This window comes from Pleurodeles waltl, chromosome 9 (genome assembly GCF_031143425.1).
Source record: "Pleurodeles waltl isolate 20211129_DDA chromosome 9, aPleWal1.hap1.20221129, whole genome shotgun sequence".
Classification (NCBI taxonomy): Eukaryota; Metazoa; Chordata; class Amphibia; order Caudata; family Salamandridae; genus Pleurodeles; species Pleurodeles waltl.
Genome location: NC_090448.1, coordinates 976,720,551 through 976,746,859, shown reverse-complemented (window position 1 = coordinate 976,746,859; position 26,309 = coordinate 976,720,551). Strand labels below are relative to the sequence as shown.

The window sequence follows — 26,309 nt, the reverse complement described above, 5'->3', positions numbered from 1 at the left end:
ATTTTAAAGGGGATGACTTTGTATTTGGATGATGGTTATCATCAATTTGGCTCAAAGAGATACATTTCAATGGCAGCTATGAGGGTGGGTCATCTGAAGATAACCCCAGTGAAGATTCCCCCAGCAACCAAGGTAATCCACTTGAAGCAGTTTCGCATTCCAGGAGGACATGATGAAATAAGTAAAATCATCCAAGAAATGATTGAGGCTGGTGTATTAGCTCCAACCACCACTGAATGTAACAATCCTCTGTGGCCCGTGCGCCAATCTGATGGGCGCTATAGAATGACTATTGATTACCGCGAGCTGAATAAACATACATCACCATTGACAGCTGCGGACCCAGACACCGTCACTTTGATTGAAAGAATACAGAACCGTTGATAATGCTAATGTTTTCTTTTCAATACCATTGGCCTCTGATTGTCAAGAACGATTTGCTTTTTCACATTCTGGCAGACTATTCCGAATGTTATCCTTGCCTATGGGGTATATACATAGCCCCACCATCTGTCACCGGCTGGTGGCAGAGCACCTGGAGGAATTATCTGTCATTCCATGAGTGCAATTGATCTATTACATTGATGACATGATGATTCAGGGAGAGACACAAGAACAGGTGCAGACTCAGAGTGGGTTGTGATACTCTAGCAGAGTAAAGGGTGGATGATTAATCCAGACAAGATACAGAGACCCCCTCAAAATGTGAAATGTTTAGGGATTCAGCGTCAGCAGGCATAACATAAGATTTTAGAGTTTGCCACTCCCCGCACTAAGCAGGAGACACACCGATTCTTGAATGGTTTGATTTTTGGAGACAGCATATTCCTCATTTGAGTCAGATCCTAGCCCCTTTGTATAAAGTGAAACGAAAGAAGCATGAGTTTGAATGGGGTGAACAGCAGCAATGTGTGTTTGATTTGCAAAGGAGGTGATTCAACAGGCTTTAGATATATGGCCAGTACAGAAAGGAGACATTGACTTGCATGTAACCGTTCAGGTGCACTATGCAAATTGGATCATGTGGCATAAACAGGGAAGAATGAGGGTGGCTCTGAAATTCTGGACTAAAAGGTTACCGTATTCTGAGGAGCGATATACTCCCTTTGAGAAACTGTTACTTGCATGCTACTAGGCTCTAGTGGATACTGAGTAAATGACCATTCGTCATAATGTGATTTTGAGACCTGAGATTCCAATAATGCAGTGGGTGATGAGTTCACCTAAAACTCACCGGATAGGACATGCACAAGAAGCTAGTATCATATGTTGGAAATGGTACATACAAGACAGGGCCCCGAGTTGGACCAGCAGGCACAGCAGTTCTACATGAACTGGTGTCACAAGCCCCAGTGCAGGATGAGGAGAGGGTGCAGGAGGTACTGCAAATAAAAGTCAGCAGTGAGATGGGGTGAGACATTTGAATCCTTGTCCCCTGAGGATAGGAAGTATGCATGGTTTACCGATAGTTCAGCTAAATGTGTGGGGTCCAAAAGACGTTGGAAAGCAGGTTCATATAACCCAGTCACCAAAAAGCTCTTGACCACTTCAGGAAAAGGGAAGAGTAGTCAATATGCAGAATTGTATGCTGTGTATTGGGCACTGAAACAAGAAGTGCCTGGAACTTGTCACATTTATGATTCTTGGTCCACTGCCAATGGGTTAGCCACATGACTTCCCACATAGCATGCACACAACTGGAAAATTCATTCCAAGGAGGTGTGGGGCAAAGAATTCTGGCAGGAAATTTGGGAAATGCTTGAACAAAATACTGTTACTGTGTATCTTGTAGATGCTCCTGGGAAAGAAAGCAACTTACAGATGGGCACAGATTAGAGGGATGCACATCCCCCTTGATTTGATAAAAACTGTGATCTTGCAATGTCCTATTTGTCAACACACACAACAGAGATCTGTCCCACAAACTGTCAAAGGTCAGCTGGGGAGGGGGACGTTACCAGGACAGATATGCAAATTAATTAGATTGGGCAACAACTGATTAGTCCGATGTGTCAATACGCTTGCACAGTAGTGGACACCTATCCTGGTTACCTGACTGCTGTCACGGGCCACTCAGTACAATATCATTAAAATTCTGGACCTGTTTATGTTATATTATGGAGTCCCACTCCAGGTCCAGAGTGATAATGGGTCACACTTGAAAGGAAACTTGGTACAAGATTTCTGTGTTCCATACAACACTGAATAGATTTATCACATTCTATATATATTTTAATACATATAAATCACCCCTAGGGTAGGTCCTGGACAGTCCAGAGAGCAAGGTGAAATGTATTTAAAGCGTCATTTCCAAATGGGAAGAGATAATTCCTTCAAGTTTGGTGTCTTTGGAATCACAATTTAAAATCCTAACTTATGGTGAAGTCAGATTTTAAATTGCAATTCTGAAAATGGCACTTTCACAAAGCTGGCATTTTCTTACCTTAGTCATTTGGTGCACACAGCCAGTCTCTAGTCACATGACTGGGTGTAGTTGGCAGTTGGGCTTTGTTTATTCTACCTAGACAGCTGTAATGCTATCTGTATTTTACCCCAGCTCAATCTTGACCACTGACTCCATTTTGTGCTTAGCTTAGCTTCAAACATGTCATATTGGTGGTGCAGGTATTTTTCCACGCACAACTTATGCAACATGTTTTTCGCTCCTCTTGCTCTCTTTCTCACCAAGGCAGGGACATAACATGGAAGTGTGAGGGAGAGTTAAGGATGTACCAGAGAATGTTTATGGTATGGCAGAGAACAGTTTGGTCTTTGGAATGCACCTTGGGATGTGGCCAATCTCTAAACGTGCTCTTTCACCATGGACCTGGGACAGCCAGCATTTGAACAACAACTTACTGTATGGGTGGGTGGGTTTCTAGAATTCTTCTCTCCAGCTGGTTTGCAGTATATAAGAAGGAAGCTTGAGGACCGCGGTTAGGCCGAACTCATTTCCAGGAGGGGACACCTTGCTCATATCCCATCGCCCATCGTGGGTAGTTCTCTCTGTTCGCAGTCATTAGGGTTTACGACTTGAAGCTGGCAAAGAGATGATGTCTATGTCACACCCCATGGTGATGCATTTTTAATTCTTATTCTTATCTTTGCGTTGTGCATGAATATATAATCACTAGATCTAGATATATTATCCATGGTTGAAGTAGCGTATTGTCTTTGTTTGTTCTATAATCATTATTACTCTACTGCTGTGATTATTTTCAATTATTTTCAGAATTGTACTTGTGTTGCTGCATTTGACACGCTTTCCTTCTACAAACCTTGAGAAGTGCCTTACTAAATTCATTACGCAGACTAAGAGTGCTGCATTGTTGGCATCCCTTTCATTTTGTCTTCTCTCAGTCTGAAGTATAGCAAAACACTTTGCTGTAGTCAGAAAGGAGGGATGGGTTGAAAACTGTAAGATTTAAAAGTAAGATATGTTTGGAAAGAACTCAAAAGCAGCTGCACAAACTATTCCTAAAATTGCATGTGAGATTCCAGGGTGGATAAAAGTCCTGGGATGAATGCCTTGGAGCCCCAAAATGTGCTTCTGTGTTTAAAAAAGGTACCTTTTGAACGAAGTGGTGATTTATCTATTTTACGGCGATAAGGGTGGATACTGCTCTCTGCCTATAAAACAATGCATGAGAAATGCAAGCAGTTAGAAGAGGAGAATCAGCAATTAGAAAGGCAGTTAGTTGAAAATAAAAATACTGTAACTTTGTTGTCTTGTCAGAATAAGCTATTGCAGGATAAGGCCAATACCTATCAGTCTGTGACAGAGAAAGCCGCTGTCAAAGTTGCGCAGAACACATTTCAAAAACACAAGGGTAAACTAAATCAAAAGAAAGTTCATTTAGCAATTGCCAAAGCAGGATTAGATTGGAATCCGGACAAATACATGGGAAAATACTGATTTTCAAATTTCAGTGATGAAGAAGTTACAAAGGCGGGGGCCAGTGTGAGCTAGATGAGCCCAGAGTGATTCGCACAGAGCCCATATTTAGACACAAAATACAGGGCAGTCCACAGAACCCGGGAGGAATTGAAATGCATTATTTAGAAGATTATACATGGAAGAAGTTAATGATGTGAACAGATTTAAACAGAAAAGTGGGGAAGCACTGCTTACGCGGATGGTGAGGTTATTTGACACAGGTGCTTCAGGGGTGACATTAGATTCAGGAGGTTCAAGGAAGCTTTATACTCTTAGCACTGACCCCTTAGTACAAGAACAATTCAGGAGTTATGGGAATCAGAAATCGATCAATTTGTTATAATTGGGAGTCATGGGATGCAATCAAAAATATCATACTGAATCAGACTGGCCACCAAATGATAAGCCTTTGTACTAACTGGGAGATGCTATGCAAAGAATTAAGGAAGAAAGTATGAAAACTGATATTCTATTAGATGAAGCTCACAATTTGTTAGAGGCTTCACTGATCATTTCAGTATGAAATGAAATCATTTGTCTTGCTCCTCCAGCTTACAAGCAGGTAATAATGACTCTCCTAATTAATCAGACAGGGCAGAGAATAAAAGAGATGCTTGGGGCAATTCGCGAGCTAGGAGAGCTGGGAGATTGGAATAAACCAGAGAGAGCCTTGAGGTCTGAGGGTTGCACAGATAACTGAGTATCTATGAGAGGCATGTTTATGGCATGACTGAAGGATGGTGTCAGCAAGGAGCAGAGTGATGGGATACATACCAAAAACATGTGAGAGATGTACTGTATAACAGGCCTGGACAGAGCAGGCGGGTTCACAAGCAAGATAATAAACGTGTAACTCAGAGTCAGCCACAGAAGCAGGATAATCTAAAGGAAAGAGAGAAAAATGTCTCTTCACAAGGGAAAGAGGAGAATGGCTGGTACAGCGAGGGGTTAAATGTTGAAAGGAGGGAAGGAGGAGAGCCTGCTCGCAGATATGAAAGCATATAACCAGACCTGACTTGGGCAAAAGTTGACAGGTTTAAATCAAACAAGGAAACTGGCCAAGCTCCGGTACAGGGATGGGCTCATAAAGATAACAAACCCCATGTGAATTTGCAAATACACTGAAAACACAAAAATGTGCAAGAAGTCCGAGCATTAGTTGACACCGGATTGGAGGCCTCTTTAATTTATGGAAATCCCAAAAAGTTCACTGGTCAGCACTACACCATCACATGGTTGGGTGGAAAACAAACCACTGCCACGCAGACTACTGTTCAATTGAAAATAGGGAGAACGCCAAAAAAGAGAATACACTTTTTTGATTTTGCCCCTTTTAGGATATATACTGGCAATTGACATTTTAAAGGGGATGACTTTGTATTTGGATGATGGTTATCATCAATTTGGCTCAAAGAGATACATTTCAATGGCAGCTATGAGGGTGGGTCATCTGAAGATAACCCCAGTGAAGATTCCCCCAGCAACCAAGGTAATCCACTTGAAGCAGTTTCGCATTCCAGGAGGACATGATGAAATAAGTAAAATCATCCAAGAAATGATTGAGGCTGGTGTATTAGCTCCAACCACCACTGAATGTAACAATCCTCTGTGGCCCGTGCGCCAATCTGATGGGCGCTATAGAATGACTATTGATTACCGCGAGCTGAATAAACATACATCACCATTGACAGCTGCGGACCCAGACACCGTCACTTTGATTGAAAGAATACAGAACCGTTGATAATGCTAATGTTTTCTTTTCAATACCATTGGCCTCTGATTGTCAAGAACGATTTGCTTTTTCACATTCTGGCAGACTATTCCGAATGTTATCCTTGCCTATGGGGTATATACATAGCCCCACCATCTGTCACCGGCTGGTGGCAGAGCACCTGGAGGAATTATCTGTCATTCCATGAGTGCAATTGATCTATTACATTGATGACATGATGATTCAGGGAGAGACACAAGAACAGGTGCAGACTCAGAGTGGGTTGTGATACTCTAGCAGAGTAAAGGGTGGATGATTAATCCAGACAAGATACAGAGACCCCCTCAAAATGTGAAATGTTTAGGGATTCAGCGTCAGCAGGCATAACATAAGATTTTAGAGTTTGCCACTCCCCGCACTAAGCAGGAGACACACCGATTCTTGAATGGTTTGATTTTTGGAGACAGCATATTCCTCATTTGAGTCAGATCCTAGCCCCTTTGTATAAAGTGAAACGAAAGAAGCATGAGTTTGAATGGGGTGAACAGCAGCAATGTGTGTTTGATTTGCAAAGGAGGTGATTCAACAGGCTTTAGATATATGGCCAGTACAGAAAGGAGACATTGACTTGCATGTAACCGTTCAGGTGCACTATGCAAATTGGTTCATGTGGCATAAACAGGGAAGAATGAGGGTGGCTCTGAAATTCTGGACTAAAAGGTTACCGTATTCTGAGGAGCGATATACTCCCTTTGAGAAACTGTTACTTGCATGCTACTAGGCTCTAGTGGATACTGAGCAAATGACCATTCGTCATAATGTGATTTTGAGACCTGAGATTCCAATAATGCAGTGGGTGATGAGTTCACCTAAAACTCACCGGATAGGACATGCACAAGAAGCTAGTATCATATGTTGGAAATGGTACATACAAGACAGGGCCCCGAGTTGGACCAGCAGGCACAGCAGTTCTACATGAACTGGTGTCACAAGCCCCAGTGCAGGATGAGGAGAGGGTGCAGGAGGTACTGCAAATAAAAGTCAGCAGTGAGATGGGGTGAGACATTTGAATCCTTGTCCCCTGAGGATAGGAAGTATGCATGGTTTACCGATAGTTCAGCTAAATGTGTGGGGTCCAAAAGACGTTGGAAAGCAGGTTCATATAACCCAGTCACCAAAAAGCTCTTGACCACTTCAGGAAAAGGGAAGAGTAGTCAATATGCAGAATTGTATGCTGTGTATTGGGCACTGAAACAAGAAGTGCCTGGAACTTGTCACATTTATGATTCTTGGTCCACTGCCAATGGGTTAGCCACATGACTTCCCACATAGCATGCACACAACTGGAAAATTCATTCCAAGGAGGTGTGGGGCAAAGAATTCTGGCAGGAAATTTGGGAAATGCTTGAACAAAATACTGTTACTGTGTATCTTGTAGATGCTCCTGGGAAAGAAAGCAACTTACAGATGGGCACAGATTAGAGGGATGCACATCCCCCTTGATTTGATAAAAACTGTGATCTTGCAATGTCCTATTTGTCAACACACACAACAGAGATCTGTCCCACAAACTGTCAAAGGTCAGCTGGGGAGGGGGACGTTACCAGGACAGATATGCAAATTAATTAGATTGGGCAACAACTGATTAGTCCGATGTGTCAATACGCTTGCACAGTAGTGGACACCTATCCTGGTTACCTGACTGCTGTCACGGGCCACTCAGTACAATATCATTAAAATTCTGGACCTGTTTATGTTATATTATGGAGTCCCACTCCAGGTCCAGAGTGATAATGGGTCACACTTGAAAGGAAACTTGGTACAAGATTTCTGTGTTCCATACAACACTGAATAGATTTATCACATTCTATATTATCCACAAGCCTCGTGACTGATTGAGAGAATGAACAGCTTGCTGAAAGCCAATTGTCAGATGGAACCTTGAAAAACTGGGGAGAGCATTTAAATGAAGCCCTCTAAATTCCAAACAACAGACCACTAACAAATGCGGAGACTCCCTTCATGAGGATGCTAACCCCTGCATTACGGATACAACCTCATGTGGCAACCAACACCATCATGTAATGGGAACTAAAACAAGGAGCCACACCAGAATCTGCAGGTCTTGATCTACATGCTTTAAAAGCGTACACATTGAAACCGAGAGACGTGGAACTCTGTGAAACAGGTGTTGGAATCCAGATTCTCCTGGAGCATTTCGGATTGATTGCTCCCAGATCTGGGTTTGCACTCAAAGGTATTCAGATTTTGGGGGAGTGATCAATGCCGACTACCAAGGAGAAATCAAAACCATTCTTTTTAATAGTGGCGACACTGGCTTGATAATACAGTCTGGAGACAGAATTGCGCAGATTGTACTTATCCCTGTGTATGGGGCCATTAATATGACTTGTGGCCCGGTCTTGGTGAATCTTCCTCAGAACCCGAGGAATCAAGGGTATGGGTGAAATGTGTAAAGTAGCCAGTTGACCCGGCACAACAGAAACGCACCCCCCAATGCTCCCTGCATTAGATACGGGAGGCTGCAGAACGACGGGCAGTGCGTGTTCTCGTGAGTGGCAAACAGGTCTATCTGAGGAGTCCCCCATAACTGGAAGATGTGAAGAACTACTGCTGGATGGAGCAGACACTCGTGGTCGGCTGAAAAGTGCCGACTGAGACTGTCCGCATGTATGTTGAGAACTCCAGCCAAATGGTTTGCTACTATGTAAATCTGATAGTCCTAAGCCCAGGACCAGAGTAATAGAGCCTCTCTGCAAAGACAATACGACCCTACACCTCCCTGTTTGTTGATGTACCACACTGCGGTAGTGTTGTCTGTCAAGACTTGAACAAATGGACAGCGAATAGAAGGAAGGCCTTCAGAGCCAGACGTACTGCCCGTAACTCCAACAGATTTATATGAAACATCTGTTCCACTGGAGCACAAAGACCTTTGATCTCCAGATCCCACAGATGTGCTCCCCACCCTAGAGTGGAAGACTTCGTTATGACTGTGGTCACCGGAGATGGAAGACAAAATGGCCTCCTTTGTGATAGGTTGCCTTCCACACTCCACCACGGAAGATCCGCTGCAGTGTCTCTGGAGATTGTTACAGACTCCTTGAGAAATCGGTTGTGTTGAAACCACTGCTTGCGGAGGCACCACTAGAGAGCCCTCATGTGCCAACATGCGTGAGTGACCAGCAGAATACAGGAAGCAAACAGACTGAGCAGGTGTAGGGCCTTTAGGGCAGGAACAACCGCTCCATCCTGAAACATTGGAATCATAGCCTGAATGTCCTAAATCCTTTGAGGAGGGGGTAAGGCATGATTCAATGATGTGTCCAGTACTGCCCCTATGAATAGGAGGCTCTGAGAGGGCTCCAGGTGAAATTTGGGCACGTTCAACGAAAAGCCCAGGTTGAACAACAACTGGGTTGTCATCTGCAGATGGTGCAGCACCAACGCTGGAGACTTGGCTTTGAACAGCCAATCACACAGGTAAGGGAATACCAATATTCCCCTCCTTCTGAGATGAGCTTCAAACACTGCCATCACCTTTGTGAAGACTCAAGGTGAAGAAGTAATACCAAAAGGAAGGACCGCAAACTGGTAGTGCTGCGACATTACCATGAACCGGAGATACTTCCTGTGCAACTGCAGAATGGGTATATGAAAATATGCCTCCTGTCAGGTGATGGAAACCATCCAGTCTTTCTTGTCCAGCGCTAGAAGCACCTGAGCTATGGTCAGCATTTTGATGTTCTCCTGCTTGAGGTACCAATTCAAAATCCTCATGTCTAGGATGGGCCTCAAACAACCATCTTTCTTGGGCATCAGGAAATATCTTGAATAACATCCCTGATCCCTTTCCTGCTCCAGAACCAACTCCACTGCACCCTTTAGCAGCAGATTTTGAAACTCTTGCTGAAGTTGAACAGGTGATCCTCTAAACATAAAGAATGCTGGGAAAGGAAGAGAGGGGGAATCTTCCGAAAGGGAAGGGCATACCCATTTCCTACAATGCTCAACACCCATGAGTCTGATGTTATTGACTCCCACACTTGAAGAAAATGAATAAACTTTCCCCCTATGAGCAAACACATGCTGCTGAAAGGGGAGAGAACTAGGGCTGCTTTCCTGAAAGGTTCCCAGCGGATTAAGAGGAAGAAAGCTGCTGGATGGCACGACGTTGCCCAAGTCTCCCCCGACCTCTATATGACCTACAAAGGGGGTTGGCAGACTGTTGACCCCGGAACTGTTGCCTTCAACGAAAGGAGGAGCTGCGGCCACACCCCTTAAACCTCCAGAAATGTCTATAGGTCAAGGAGAGTGACTAAAGACCTAAAGAGTTAGCTGTGGCTTTGTTCTCCTTAAACATTTCAAGCGATGAGTCCGCTTCCTCTCCAGTTTAGACCCGTCAAACGGGAGGTCCGTCAAGGTGGATTGTACGTCAGGAGAGAACCCCCCATCCCCTATGCCATGCATGTCACCTGCTAGCCGCTGATGTCCCATGGCTCTGGCAACAGAGTCCACCATGTCCAGGCCAAATTGGATGACCTGTTTAGCAGCCGCCTGACTGTCCTGCAGCAGCTGCTTAAAATGTTTCTGCATATCTTGCGGTAGCTTAGGAACCACCTCCTTAGCTGAGTCCATCAGTGCATGGATATATCTGCCCAACACACAAGTAGCATTAACTGATTTCAAGGCCATGCTACATGGTGAAAAGACCTTCTTAGCAGATTGTTCCATGCATTTCAATTTCCCTATACCCAAGCGTCATAGGGAAGGAACCAGGAGCCGTTTTAGAAGAACAAAAAGCCTCTACTACCAGATTCTCAGGCGATGGATGCTGACTAAGGAGCAGGGGGTTACACAGCGCAGCCCTATACCTTCTGGCAATTACTTTGGAAACAGTAGGTGTAGACACAGGCTTCAATCACAGATCCAGAATGGGCTCCGACAAAGTCTTGTTAAACAACAGCAAAGGTTAAAATGTAGTAGAGGAGGAGTGGAGAACATTGGTGAGGATTTTGGACTTCAGCTATGATGTGGGTAACGGCAATTCCAGAACGTCGGCAGCCTTCCTAATCATCCCATGATAAATGTTAACTTCCGGAGGTGGAATACTCTCAGGTGACAGTAACTCCCACTGAGAAGAGGTGTCCAATCTGCTTGCCACTTCAATATCCTCAAGCCTATCAGAATGTAAAAGGATCTCTCCTTCCTCTAAATTCTGTTGCTCCTCAAATACTGCAGCTCCTCTAGAAGCCTCAATGCCTCCCTTCTAGATCTTAGCCTGGACTCCTAATGCAGCATCAATAATCAGTATACCGATGTCAAGGAGGTTAGCTGTGGCGCTGGTAAAGCTAGAGCTGGCATCAGCATTTTACTCCGGGAAGAAGTTGAGTGACTCAACACTGGACAAACATTATCCAACGTCAGCATCAGCAGCATCCCTGATGGTGATGGAGCCGTGGGCAAAAGGACATAAAAGGAGCCTATTTATATGGTGCAAGGAAGACTAGATTGAAGGCTAATGGGCCTGTGGGGTCCGCAGGCGCACCAGTGGGCGGCATCTCCCTGTTGAAAATGTTTAACATAGCATTTAAAAAGGCAGAAGGATCCGCCGCCGGAGTCTGGAAGGTCGGATATTCTTGTTGAGGCTAGACCTGAGACGAGTTTCGCTCCTTCACCTCTTGTGGAGTAACAGGAGAGAACTGCGTCACAGGACGTGAAGGCGACTCAGAGATTTCAACCAAGGACAGCACTGGTGATGACTTTGGCAATTTCGGTTGCAGAAGAAAAACAGTGGGGCTCCCTTCGCAGATCAAACGGCATTGAGACTTCGATGTAAGGACCTTGGGCTAGCATCTCGGGAAGAGCGATGCCGAGAGCTGTGGCGACGCCGCTTCCTATGTGATTTCGAAGATCTATGGGAAGATGACTCTTCTCTATGTCTGGATCTTTGACGGCCCTGCTTCTCCTTTTTCGCCTTTGCCATGAACAGCTTTGCCTCTCTTTCCTTCAGTGCCTTTGGGTTCATACTCTGGCAAGAAGAGCATACCCCGTAGTAGTGATCAGAACTCAGGCGCCAGAGGCAATATTCGTACGGGTCAGTGACTGACATATGCCCACCATACTCCCTACAAGGCTTAAAGCCAGACTTCTTCGGCGGAGACATTGTAGCACAAAGAAAACTCCACAAAAAGCTCCCTCTATACAGTTTAACACCTGGCGAGGTAGAAAAAACGCTAGCGTTGAAGGCGCGGGAATAAGGTAACTGACATCAACACGCCGACGAGGACTTCTTATGGCTCCGATAATGTCAGATGGAGTCACGCATGGAGCCATTCCATTATGATGTGGAGCGTTACACAGAAAAGATTTCCGTTGAATGCTAGCACACTCTGAAGTAGTCAAAAGGTGTGGAATCCACAGGTAGATGTATCCTTCAGAAATATTTATGTGTATATATATATATATATATATATATACATATATATACACACACATATATAGTGACTCTGTCCACCCAACATCAGTACCCTGCTCAAGGAGACTGTATGACGGGATGGAAGGAACTTTAATAAGGGCACTATGATGGTATGGCAGGGCAGGTTAGGAATCCATGCTCCAGGAATGGACTGAGGTGGAAACACATTACTGTAGGCAATGTAGTAAGAATGGAGATACCATGCTAAAATTGAGAATTTAGAGCTTGTGGGAGGGGACCAAAGTCCAGAAAAGCCAAATCGACATAAGCAGGTCCGACACTGTCTCGTGGCACTGTAAAACAGGGATGGTAGTAGCACACTGCTGCACAGGCGAGTCAGTAGGGGAAGCAAGGTACTATGTGACCGATAGTGCGCATGGGAACTATCCCTTTCAAATTCGTCAGTCTTCAAGAAGGAGGAGGCTACAGATTTTAGATGAGCGTGGCCACCTGACTCACGGGTACAGTTTACAATCCTGGTCTGAGATTCGATAACCTAATATTTTTAGGGTATTGGTTTGCCTCAATTGACTTAAATAGTCTAATAAGTTTCAAGACAATGACATATGCTAAAACCACAAGACTACAAACGGCTTCCGTGCTTATGAAGCGATGGACTACCATATTTTGGTGGTTCCCTGAGAAACGATTAAAGATTTTGGGAGAGTGATTAAAAGGTCAATTACAAGAAAGCCCCAGAACGCCTGAATTATCTGAATGATATGGATCCATTTGACTTGGTGATACCGCATAAAGAAAGTAACCTCTGGTATATGGATAGACACCATGCCAAGAGCACAAACTGGAAGCAGGCACCCGATTAGACCATAAAACTGTAAGTCGAGAGACGAAACCATCAGACATTGCACTTTTCAATACTATTCGCCGAGTCGGAAAACGCCGCCTGAGCTCACCTCAGGAGCCAGTTACCACGGAAACTGCCTATCGGACCGCGCACGGAAGCCGGAAGTTACGTCAAAGAGCTTTCTAGCCGATGTTCTATTCTCTATGGTACCCCTCCCTCTAGTGTTTCTCCTCACGTGTACCGGATAGGAGCACGTGACTTGTGACGTTAAGATGTCCTAGCATCGCTCAGAGCATCAGTCTTCAGATAACGGGTCGGTAATGCTGGAGGTAAGTGCCGGTGAGGTGTGAGTGATGCGTGAGCACCGGGTCTGAGAGGCAAAAGGCATGACGTGTGAATGGATGGGTCACGATGGAGCAAAGAAGAGAACGAGGCGATGCAGCATAGCGAGGGTCGTAGTAAGTGCGAGGTGGGCTTGGGCTAAAATAGTGCGCAAGTGGGCCACGGGAATACGAGTGGTAGCGGACTACTGCCGGAATATTGCAGAGGAATTTTTCTGTTCTAGGGGTTCGTCCGTAGCCGGGTCCCCACAGTGGAGAGAGAAGCTGCCAGGTTGCTATTGAGATATTATGCGTACATGCCAAATAACCACACTGCGAGGACGTTTTCGGTCATCCCTGCCCTTTTTGACCTACCGTACATTGTATTCAGGGATTTGATTTTTCTTCGCTTTTTACCCTGACAGTATGGACTGCAAAATCCCAGAATGAATAGTGCCAGTGACTGAAAACACGGGAATGGCTGAAGCAGTCAGACATGGTATGGGCCACTTGGCAGCTACGCAGTTTCAGCAGTCAGTTGTTAAATGACTGCACTTATGCCAACAAGTAAAAGATTGGGAGACGTAAGTGTGGGAAAAACGTTTGCTTCAGTTATAGTGCAACGAGTACGTTGACAGGGTCAATGGCATTTTCATGATTGAGGGCACAAATGCGATGCGGCATAGCGAGCACGTCAAGGTCTCCCACGCAACAGTAGGTGTTGAACAACACGCCTGTAAGTAATTCTGAAAAGGTATGGGTGTTGGTATAATGCATGGTCTATCATTCGATGGCCTTGTAGCGTCTTGGTCTTCTCGTTTACTCTCTACGCTGCTACGCAGCATTATTATTTTCATCTCGGAGCGAGTCTGAAGCTCCCTGTAATAATAGTGCTTTCACGGAATGACTTGTTTGACCTTCGTTTAGACGCTGATTAGTATGTGAAGGATCTCCCACTAATTATGCAAGAATCATGTGGTCACTTGTGAATGTTGAAAAAGAACATGCCATCTGCAGGAATTGGTCCTGGACTGCAAAGAGTGTGATAAATGGCCACAAACGTAAATGTGCCTAAGAACCTGGCCGTAGTGTATAATATGCAATGGACAAAAACCATTAAGAGGCCACTGTTAATTATGCGGAAATGACACGTGAGAAGGAGTTAGGATCAGAGTTATGGTTCTTATGTTCATGTTTCGAAGCAGTTTACCATCTTGATATGCAGGGTTACGTTGGCATTGAACGTCTATGTTGTAAAATGTTGAGTATGCTTCTATACTGTGATGCTCGTCCTATGTTGTAAGGCCAATATACCTATAAAAAATGATAAACATGATTTTGAATTTAAAAAAAAAAAGGGGGGATGGTTGATGTTAGAGCTGCGAGTACGTAAGTAGCAGGGATGTGTAAAAGTGTCATTGTCAACAGTGACTGCTCTAAGGATGGGGAGCAGTGTAATGTGCAAAGTACATTGATGTTGATAAGTAAGACATGGGTAGCCTTGATTGTACATAGCATATGACATTAGTGAAGAATGAGCCTGATGGTGGTAGGGAGTGCTCAGTGTCTCTATAGCCAAGGTCCATAGGTCATTCACGCAGTGCCCCATGGGCTGGCCTGACAGAACAGTGCGTATGCTGATTTTATTGCCTTGTGGGCCGGATTTTACTATTTATGTGCTATATATTACATTTTTTTTAAAACTATATACTTCACTAATGTGGGGCACTTTATTTTGGTGCCCAGGTCTATCCTCCCTTTTTTTTTTTTTTTTTTTTTTTTTTTTTTTTAAATTCCAGTCAGCCCCTGTCTACACTGTAACATTTGTAAAGGTGATGTGCAGGTTACAATGGCAGCAGTTAGTGTCTAACAGAGTATTGAGTGTGCTGTGGTGGCATGTGCTAATATGACTGTACAGAGGAGAGACAGGCAAAAAATGAATGTACAAATTGGCCATTGGTAGTAGTGGATTGGGCATAGGTAGTGTTTCATCTGTGCTGAGAGTTTACCAGTGAATACACCTGTTCAGGAGAAAGGTGGTGTGTTCTTCAGCTTCTTACTACTATTTTTGCTTCTGAGTGCTGCTGGTAGAATGAGCGAGCATGTGGTCCTGCCTAAAACCGTTTGAATATGAATGGATACCATAGGAATGTTTGGAACTTTGTTTTTCCATTGAAATCTCATCAGTAATTATTACCCCTGTGAAGTCCCATGATAGGGACAAAACGAGTTGGCTGGTCCATTGAAATGTTTTGTATTAAATCCACAATATGGAATATTTAAGAGGGATGTATAGAGAAGTTAACATTTTTTTTTGCACAGACATTTCATTCATTTTAACAAATTATTGACCATCAGTACATGATTCATGGATGGACTTTTGTTTGAATAGAAGATGAGATATTGAATTTGCTTTCCCCTGTCTTGGATTTAATACAGTTATGTTAATTGAGGTTTGATGGCATTCGGCCCCCAGGGAGCGTGCACTTTAAAAACAAAAAAAAGTCATAGCCTTGTGTGGTGCCACAACTGCTGTTGAGTCTGATTATCTACTATATTTGCTTCTAGCTTCTACTGAGACTTCTGAATATTCTTGTACAGCTCTTTATTTCTTTCTTTCTCCATATTTATTGAGAAGACAAACGTACAGTTCAGTACAAAAAAGCAAACTGGTAGCATTGCCAATAGGTGCATTTACACATCACATCATGTATAGCATATGAAACGCCAGCAGCATTACAAGAGCAAACAGTTAATATATTGACGTGTATATAAAGTAACAACAAATAAAACCATCATGTGATGCACTAAATATGTCAGTTGTGTGTAGATAAATATGGGCTGAGTTGGTCTGTATCTTAACTTTGGGTCGTGGGCGTTATGTTAACTTTGTCTGAGGTGCCTCACTAATTGAGGGGTGCATACACTTGCATTAATGTGAAGAGAGAGGGTATTTAGCAGGTCTCAGAGGTTGTCTTGAGGGATATCATGGCCCTCAGAGTATGAGTGTAAGGCCAGAAATAGTGTTTCCCAATCCATTGCTATAGGGTATTTCTGCAGACCCTTAATTTCTTCGCGCCTCAAGGCTACTGCCTCCGCTCGGCCCCATTTAAGTGCCACCACCGTCAGTGTGCCATGTTGGACAATGTCTGTGATTTCCAGTACATTGCAATAAATCTGAGGGCCAAGAGCAATGCCAGGTCAATAAACCTATTGCAAGCCTTTGCAACCAGCGACCTGCGGAAGAGGCCAAGTAGTGTCCCCTCCATCGTGCGTAGCTCCGTACAACCCGTTGCCTTTTTTATTTCGTTTAATATCCGGGTCCAATAAACAGCCGGGCAGTCCCAGAACATGTTTAATATCAGCTTCTATTTGTTGGCTTCGTGGACATGTCGATGGAGAGCCAAACGTGCGGGAAAGAGAGGCGGGTGTGAGGTACGCTGTGTGTAATATATTATGTTGGCTATATTGAAACTTTGCGTTGCGGGACACTTGCCTAGGGTATTCAGTAACTTTCTACTAATCTTTCATGGTAATCTCCCTGCTTAAGTCTCCCTCCCATATTTGCGGGTTGTCATCAGTGGATCCTGTTCGGCATGAGCAAATGCACGAGCTAACCATGTTATTAGTTTACGACCCTCGCCCATTGTGTATAATATGTGTACGAGTGGATGTGGGTCTGGCTTCTTGTCCACGATGCCCCAGAGCGGACCACCTCCACTAATACATGAGCATGCTCCAGGGAAATGTCCCTCAGGCAGCCCATATTCTTCTTGTAGCTGCTCGTACATTGGGAGCAAGCCCTCCCGAAAAAGTGCCCCTGGTGTGTCCATTCTGGTCTCCAACCATGTGTTCATTCACATCTCTCCCATTATGCTGAGAAAACTGGTTATCGACCTCAGGGGGATATCCAGTGAGTAAAGTGGCATTTTTGGTACGAGCTTCAGGCTACTATGAAAGCTGTTAAATGCGACCTGTAGCAAGCTATTTGCCCAAGGTGGTGGAGGTGCTTGGGGCAGGAATGCACGTTGCAGCTCCACTTGTACCCGTGCCAGACTTAGGGGGCCAACTCCTCAGTACGGCAACCCGCCAACAAGTATGTGGGCTACTGCAGCTGCGCTGCCAGGTTAGAAGCGCCTAGTCCACACTTCCTTATGGGTAGCTGTAATTTTTGAAGTGCTACTTGGTGGCGGCCATTATTTCTAATAAAGGACCCCAGTGTGGAGTGGAGTGCTTGAAAGGTGGATCTAGGTATGAAGATCAGATATTCAAAGCGCCTAAGAACGAGAATTTCTAAGAAGCATTTAAACTTATTGAGGCCCTTCTATACAAGTGCAGGAATCTTACATCTGGAGAATTAACCTCTGACTTTTTATCATGGTATTAGGAAATAACAACAGAGTTAGTAGCATGCCTAACATACGAACTGATGGTCTTTAATAATAACCAGTATCGAATGTGAAGAACTGCAGTAATAGATGGTTTGACAATGAATGCATATTTGTAAAATGGAAAATAAGGAAGTTTGAAGGATACGAGCCATCCTAGAAACAAAATGGGCATGTTACCTCTTCATAATCTAAGGAAGGAATGTAAAAGTCTGGTGACCAGTAAGAAGCAGGAATTTTCAAGCAAAATGTTGGGGTGTAATGATTGAGACAATTGAGTCCAAAAATATATAGACATTTTTGAGTTTAGTACAGAGTGGGATAGGAAATCCCTGGGGAAAAGTGACAGGCTCGGTGGGTGAGGATGCTTGGGTAGAATTCCCAGAGGAGACCTATAATAAATATGCTACCCTAACCCATCACCCAATAAGATTCCTCATAAAGGAAGAAACAAAGGAGAGGTTCTCAGCACTAACAATTGGGGAAACAATTGAAATGTTAAAACTCACAAGGGCAGCAGGTCCAGATAACTTGCCGGCAGTAATAATAAAAACTAACATAGCGTGGTGGATCAGTTTGTTTTATCTCCTTTTCCAGGAAATCCTGCTGACAGGAAGATTTCTGGATAGTTGGAAGGGGGCAATAATCAAACCCCTTTATAAGAAAATCGAGTATTCCCTCCCAGGAAATTATCGACAAATAAATCTGCAATAAGTAAGCGGAAAGGTCTACTCAAAAACCCTTCTGGATATGCTGAGGGACTGGGCATAATCAAATACTACCATCCCTCAAGAGCAAGGAGGTTTCAAGGGGTAGGACTCGAAAATCAATCACTGTTTTAGTTCATAGGCCATTGCTAATAAATCAGCGGAGCAGTGTGGATTACTGGATTTTTGAGTCTGTGGATTGAGGTTCATTATGGAAAGTATTAAAGAATTTGAAAATTCCAAATGGCTTCTTGTTATTAATCTTACAAGAACTCCACAGGGATAACAGGGCTCAAGTGGAACTAGAGCTAGCTCTCTCTCTCTCTCTCTCTCTCTCTCTCTCTCTCTCTCGTACTCTCTCTCTCTCTCTCGTACTCTCTCTCTCTCTCTCTCGTACTCTCATAATCTACGTTGGAAGCATCACTTAGCTTCTATACAAGCTAAGGCACTCACTTGTGTGGGTGGTCTGAAGCAATTTAATAATCATTATGGTAGGCCCTCCCTACGACCTGCGTCGGCCCTACCAGGGTATGATAAAGCAGCAGTTCCAGTATGGCGCCGAGGTGGTTGGCATTGGAGGTTAAAAAAAACCCTGGGACGTTGAAGACGGAAGGTGCATAAAATCATTACTTTCTCTTACATTATCTACAATGGTGCAGTCAGAGTTGAGACGGGCCTGACAGGATGGACGCATATAGCAGATGCAGAAATAATAAAATTCTGGCTACCAATAGTTGTGAGGAGATCTCAAAACGTTTGCAACTACGTTAAAGGGAAATATTACAAAGTGAATTAATCTGGGCCCAGAGGAGTTACAGAGGGTATCCTCAACTGCTGTAGGAATTAAAAAATAAAAACAGCAAATGGTATTGACCAGATAGGGGTGAGCGGAGAGTAGTAAAACAGGTCTTCAGAGAGGAGGACCTTGTATATTTAAAGAATGAGAAATCTGTTTCCAAGTTGATGGAATCATAGATGAGATGAAACCTTTCCCTACCTTGAGAGACTTCCTAACATTCAAACGTGTCTAATTCTTTTGAGATTAAGTTGTGAGGTAAACCAAGTTCTGATGTGCGCAAAATCCTACTTGATGACGATAGCATATGTAAATGTGGCCTCAACACGAAGGGAGATTTAATACACACCCATGCGAACTGACTGTGGCTCCGAGATCAGCGAAGGTCCCTACTAAAATCTATTTTTATTAAATATGATATTAATGACCGGAAGAAAGCAATTAAATTACTTGCATAAACGAGATTCCTGGGTGCAGCGGTTTATTGGTTTTGTAGTTTTAGGATAAGTAGATTTATAGAAGATTGGCTGAACTGTGGTTTTATGGAGTTTTAACAGGAGTATTGTTAATTTTAACCTTTGATTTCCTTTATTACTTGTGTGTTTTTAAGAATTTCTGTTTTAAAGACTCAAGTCTAAATAAACGTGTAGTTTGACTGACTGACTACTAAACCTAATTTTTAAGGTGTTTTTCATTTATCGTGCATAAAACAATCCAAGTGGAAACCAACTTTCTTTCCATGCACCACTTAGGTATTATGAATATCTAATTCTGGCCATTGATGAGTTAAGTCTACATTGAATTTAGTTTTCTTTTTTTGGCCAATTGCTCATTCTGCAGTTGAAGAATATGTTCTTACCGTCCATCTTTGTGCCAAGCATAAATTTAGTGTTATGACTATTTTGTTGGCCAGTTGTTCATTGCGATGTTCTAGTGGCTCCTGAACTTCGCCTAGTTATTTATACAGATTTTATGACAGATCTTGGGCCTTCAGAGGGATACAGTGGTTACACTTCAGTTGGCGCAATAGAATCAATTAGTGCAAAGTTACCGCTCCTGCAGTGGATGTTCAAACTCATATGTGCTGCAGTGGGAAGTCAGTTAACATGGATCGAAGATGTGTACTTCAAGGTAATGCAGTAAGTTTAGGCAATATAAGAGTCGCATTGAATGAACCGTGATGAATTTGGTACTATTAAGTCTTGAGTGTTGTATGTGTAGCACAGCATGCAACAAAGATAGAGGTATTATGTACGTAAAAGATCAGTATCGAGCAGTACATGTGCAGAATAGCTCAGGCAGCTGTAAGTGTTGAAAATATAATGGGCCTCGGTGTTGTATTTATTGTATAGCACTTTCTGCGCTCTTTGATGATGACTGAGTAACTCATATTTATTATTTATGTAGCACGCTATAGTATATGTGCCAATGGAGCACAGATGGGTATAGTTTTGTTGAATCAAACTGACTGTTGCCCAAGGCTCAGTTGGGTTTTTGTAAGGGCTTACACACCAAAATGGTCTTAACCAAAACAACCGGTAATAGTAGAAACATTATGGACAATGGTGGAGCGGTGACCTTGATGTTATTAGGCCAATGTGCAGCCTTCAATACTATGTCACACTCCTCTCTTGGCAGGCAGTTAGCGAAGCTGGGATCTCAGGCAGAGGACTTGATGGGACCTCATTTAATAGGGTTGGGCCCAAACTTTGGCTATTGTCGACAATAGATCCTCCTTCAAACGGGTTACGTCTGGAGTCCGCCATGGCTCTGTACTGAGCCCTAGTCTGTACAATCTGTACGTGGACCCTTTAACATCATTAATTGATTCTTTTGGCATTTCATTTGTCACTTATCCTAGTGACACCCAGATGATAATCGTTGGACTAGATGAGGAATCTGCTGTGCACGTTGATAATTTCAGAGATTGTCTTTAGGAAGTTGTCAGCTGGAGGAACCTTTACTCCCTGTCCCTAAATGGGGACAAATCTGTGATCATAGTTTTCGATCTGGTCACAAATTGGACCACTGATTGATGGCTTGAGATTCTGGAAACCTTGCCTTCTCCTTTGTCTCATGATCCTAACTTGGGAGTAGTGATTTACAAAGATCTGACTTACACAGAACATGTCCAGTATACCTGTGCCACAGGTTTTCGCCTCCTATATATTAGGAAGATCTCACCTTTATACCAGTTTCCGCTAGAAAGGACCTGATGCAAACACTTATCATATCCAGAATGACTTATTCTAATGCCTTGTTTGTAGGCCTACCTAACGATTGTATCCATCGCTTCCAGCTGCTTCAAAATGCAGTGGATGATTTTGGGATTAAGGAGAAGCACACTTCTCCCAGCATCTCCAAACACTTGGTTGTCTTCCAGTGCATAACAGGCTCTACTTCAAGGCTTTGTGTCTGTGTCACAAGACTCTTTATAATACAAGATAGGCAACTTGCAAGGTATCATTTTTCTCCTCATAAAAGCTACTGTGCTACCTAGGATGAAAATATTTATTTAGTTAAGATCTCCAGATTGAGGACATCTGGACAAGGGGCTACTACTCCCTGACAATTGTGACATCGAAGCCCTGAAACTCTTTACCTTTGTCTCTGTGTTCCAAACCCAATCGCCTGAATTTTAGTAAACCGCTCAAGTCCTTTTTTGTTTTAACACAATCTTAGCCCGAGGATAGTTAGGGCTGTTATTTAGCATTTAGTTGGATGATCGTTTAATGTTGCGTTGACGGAGTTCTGCTTTGCGATGCCCAAAGTGACATGGAAATGCACAGTTTTAAAATTAGACAGATTTTGGGGGGCTACCGCCAGGCCAACGACCGCGGATGCACCGCCAACAGGCTGGCGGTGCATCCATGGGCATTCTGCCGCAGTCAGAAACGGAAAACCGGCGGTGTCCCGCCGGTTTCCCGCTGCCCTGGGGAATCCTGCAGGCAGCGCCGCCATGGGGATTCCGACCCCCTTACCGCCAGCCTGGCTCTGGCGGTTTTGACCGCCAGAACCTGGCTGGCGGTAACGGGTGTCGTGGGGCCCCACTGGCATGGTCACTGCAGGGGCCCCCTAACAGGGCCCCACCGATATTTTCAGTGTCTGCCAAGCAGACACTGAAAATCGCGACAGGTGCAACTGCACCCGTCGCACCCCTTCCACTCCGCCGGCTCCATTCGGAGCCGGCATCCTCATGGAAGGGGGTTTCCCGCTGGGCTGGCGGGCGGCCTTCTGGCGGTCGCCAGCCAGCCCAGCGGGAAACTCAGAATTACCGCAGCGATCTTTTGACCGCGCAGCGGTATTCTGACGGCGGTACTTTGGCGGGCGGCGGAGGAATGAGGCCCTTTGTGCTTCCTACAACGTCCTGTGCTGGATATGGTTTGTTCCTTGGATATTAAAACCTTTTAGTTACTGTTTACCATATGTCATTTGAAAACGGATATCATCTTATCATATTTTTAATGGTGCACCTTGAAACATTAACACTGTTTTTTATTGAATTATTGCGATAGCTAAACAATGCAGTTAGAGACCGATTCATAAACTACATTCATGTGAGATAGTACTACAGTAGTATTACTCAAGTACTGTGACTTTTTAATCACTAACCTGAGGAGGCCTCCACTTCCGCCACGCTCCTCTTTTCTTTCTGGACGTCTCCACCTCATGTCTAGAGATTGCCGCACACAAAGACCTGTGTTTTAGTAGGAAATGTGGGAGGGATGGCTAGGAGTGCAGAAAATGGGAAATGCACCTAAACGGGAGGGTGCTTAGCAACGGATAAGGAGGGCGTTGGCAGGGACATGCAAATGCAAACACCGAGCCTCAAAAGACTCAGCCCATTGATTTTAACATGCTGCACATCTTCCAAAGTTACTGTAGCGAAAAAGGTCCTGAAACAGTTATAAATTTACTCCAGCACCGCACGTGGCCAATCACATATACAACGATACTCCTAAAAAAACGGAGAGGCAGGGAAATAAAATAACATCCAATCTGAGTTAAAATTACCTAGCTAACATTATTTCAACGTTTAAAATATATTCTTCTGTTTTATTTATTTGTTTTGCACACATGCAGTGCAAAGGCAGATAAAATATACCTTCGAACAGAGGTATTGGACACCTACGTACTTAAGTATCCCGGGGGGAGGGGTCAACATTGGTACAAAAATAAATTTGATACACACCAGGGGCAGTCAGTAACCATGCTAAGATCATTGGTTCCCCCATGGAGAGATCAGAGTTCACTTGTTCATTGCAATAACCCCTTGCTGTTAATGTCTGAAATGTGCCAGGCGGGGGCACAAGCTATTAAACCGTGTCTTCGTTTAAATAACCTTACGTTGTCTGCAGTGTGAGCAGTCATCACTGCTTCCTGTAATCAAGAGGGACATGGGGAGGCAGGGACCAGGAACTAATAGGCGTGTACCTGGCCCCTATGTGAATTGGGAGGGGTAATGTCACTGGGATGACGACTCTATTGTGGGGAGCAGGGTGTGGAGAGGGGTGGGTTCGGTTAGATTGTGATCTGTTTTAGCTGTCAGCCGTTGCAAGTATATGTCCCAAGTGTCGCCTTGTGGTGGGTCTCTTTTTAAGGTCGAGATCAAAGCGCTATGTCCCTGGTGTAATCTCTCTATGGGCTTTTAACCATGCCCATCAGTTTGGCTGGTTTGTGGGCTTGCCTTTCAAAACTCACTTCATTTCATTAGAGAAAGGCATGCATACGTCATGCCTTTCCCGGTGTTTAGCCCTCCTTGAGCACAACGGCCTACTACTGAAAACATACGAGTCTCCCATGTTTTCCGTATGGTTTCTGGACTACATTTTTCTCTTTATTTCTCAGGCAGCGCAATCTCGCTGGGGAGTAGTCAAGCGCTTTGCATGACATTGACCCTGTTACATGCCTAATTGCACTTTTACCTGTTATATGACTACGGATAATTGTACTTTTGCAGATATGTTTCACTGCGAGAAAACTTCTGTTTCCTTTTGTGTATCTCCGTCACGCTTCATGGTGGCCGTGGGCTCTCATGTGAAACTGTTTTACTTTTCAGTTTATGTGGCAAGAAAAGTCAGGTTAGGAGTTTAAAACGCAAATAGCTCTAACTCGAGCAAACGCAAGAACCATTGCATTGCAAATGCTTGTTTTTGTAGTTAACGAGCGCTAGGTTGTGGCTTCCACTGTTGCCAAACCGATCCTGGATCCAAAAGTGCATCTGGGGATTTCCAGGCCTTGGTTGTACGGCGTTTTGTTAACACATATGCCAAGCTGAGACATTTTATGGCAAACTTGTTCTTGTGCACATGCGGTGTGATCCCTAGTAAACACGGTAGAGGGTCAGTGGTCAGTGTATGCCCAGTAATGTCTGTCAGTCGACATTACCACTCTCCAGAATTGCCCAATGATAAGCCACGTCCACACCATATGGTAAAAGTCTGCCCCTTGATGGCGGCATCGTGGTCACCAAGATGCTATAGTCGGAACGTGCGACGGACACGTAAGGGTGGAAGGTAGGTGTGATGAAAGTAGTTGAGTGTACTTCAATCATGCGTTCCTAGATACTTTGCCTACATGCTCAAGTGCTGAGGCCCATTGTCGATCTGTGAGGTCTTGGCCTGTTGTGGAGGCCCATCTTTCCTTAGAAGTGGTTACATTCGTAATGTGGATGTCTGGTAGTGCTTTATACAGCACTATGATAGCCTGCCTGGTAGTCTCATGGTTATGCAGGGGCTGGGAAGGATCAAGCTCCAGAGTGCAGCTTTGACTGGCCCGGTCAGCAGGCGGGGGCGGAAAGCAGCCTGCCTGGGATCCATCAGACAGTTTATTATTAGACCGCTGCTGAAGTCTTCTTTCACAGTCCTCTGCTTGGGCATCTGAGAGCCATCCCATCAGCTACTGCAGTTCGGCCGCTGCTTACAAAGAGCTTGTATTTTGGCACCCTTACCCCAAACCAACCTCGTTTCAGGGGGTGTATAATTTCTTAAGTGCCACCTTCTTCTGTCAGGACCCCCCAATTCAAGCTGAAACGGAGAGATACTAAATTTCTGAAGAAGTGCTGGTGAAGTTGACCAGAAGGTATAAGAAGTGATACAATAGTCTACCTAGGCAGCTGCCAGCATTTTGTCTATTGCCACCCTGCGTGGGGGTAGCAGCAGGGAGCTCCAGAACACTGAAGAGCTGCGTATGCCGGCTAAAACCACCCCCAGGTTTTGTTGTATAAGGTCATCCTCAGAGTGACAGATATGTTCGCCCAGGTATCTAAAGATATCAGGATGCCTTTCCATTGCCAAGTTAGGCATTGTTTCCTGCTCTGCCTGCATGAGTTTTCGCATGTAGAACAACCAGGTTTTTGCCCAGTTCAGCTGCAGACCTGACACTTTAAAGTCATCTACTGCCTCCATTACTCATGGGAGGTCTTGACTTGCATCACTAAGATACACTAGGGCATTGTTGGCATGTAGCAAGATGACTTCCCAGGAGTTATAACCCAGGATTGCCCCCTAGGGGTCCTGAAGGCGAAATACCCTGCAAGAGACTTCATAGCCAGAGCGAAAATGACAAGCAACAGTGGGCACCCCTGCCGCTGTGCTCCTGTGTATCTCAAACGCTTCATAGATTACTCTGCCTGTAAGTAGTCAAACTAGCTGCATGGTATTGAGCAGCACTATCCAATGCAATAGTTCCTGGCCCAATCTCATTTTCTTCAGCACTTGTATCAAGTCAGACCAACTTGGAGTGTCAAAGGGCTTCTCGATATCAAGAGAGCTGGGCATGATTGCGTCACTTGCAGGTTTTCTTCCATCAGCTGGAAGAGGTGGCTTAGATTCAGATTTTTGTTTCTTCCTGGGATGAAGCCATTCTGGTCTTGGTGGAACAGTGGGGAGGGGCAGGCTAGGAGTCTATTCACAATGACCTTTCCTAGGATCTTGTAATCCATATTTAGGAGGGGTAGCTAAAATAACTCTTAACTGTAACATGTGAATATGTATGATTGTTTGTGTAAAACATACCTGTAACTCTTTTTATTTTTTAACACAAAGTAATTTTCTTTACGTTAACCCAACCAAGCCCTGAAGCCAACCCGTATAACAACCCAACTGTGCGCATCTGGGCTGGCTGCAGGGCCTGGCCTGTGGCTAA

The 26,309-nt window shown here is 44.3% G+C and overlaps 1 protein-coding gene across 4 annotated transcripts in view; it reads left to right on the top strand.

The window, feature by feature from the left end:
- Window positions 1-26,309, top strand: part of CIPC (CLOCK interacting pacemaker) — a 242,607-nt gene that overhangs the window by 85,505 nt on the left and 130,793 nt on the right. The window contains exon 1 of one of the 4 annotated variants that reach the window (XM_069208432.1): window positions 13,182-13,281. The exons of 1 other annotated variant lie outside the window; for it this stretch is intronic. The gene's annotated coding sequence lies outside the window, so the exon portion shown is untranslated. 2 more of the 4 variants (XM_069208429.1, XM_069208431.1) reach the window with 2 other exon arrangements.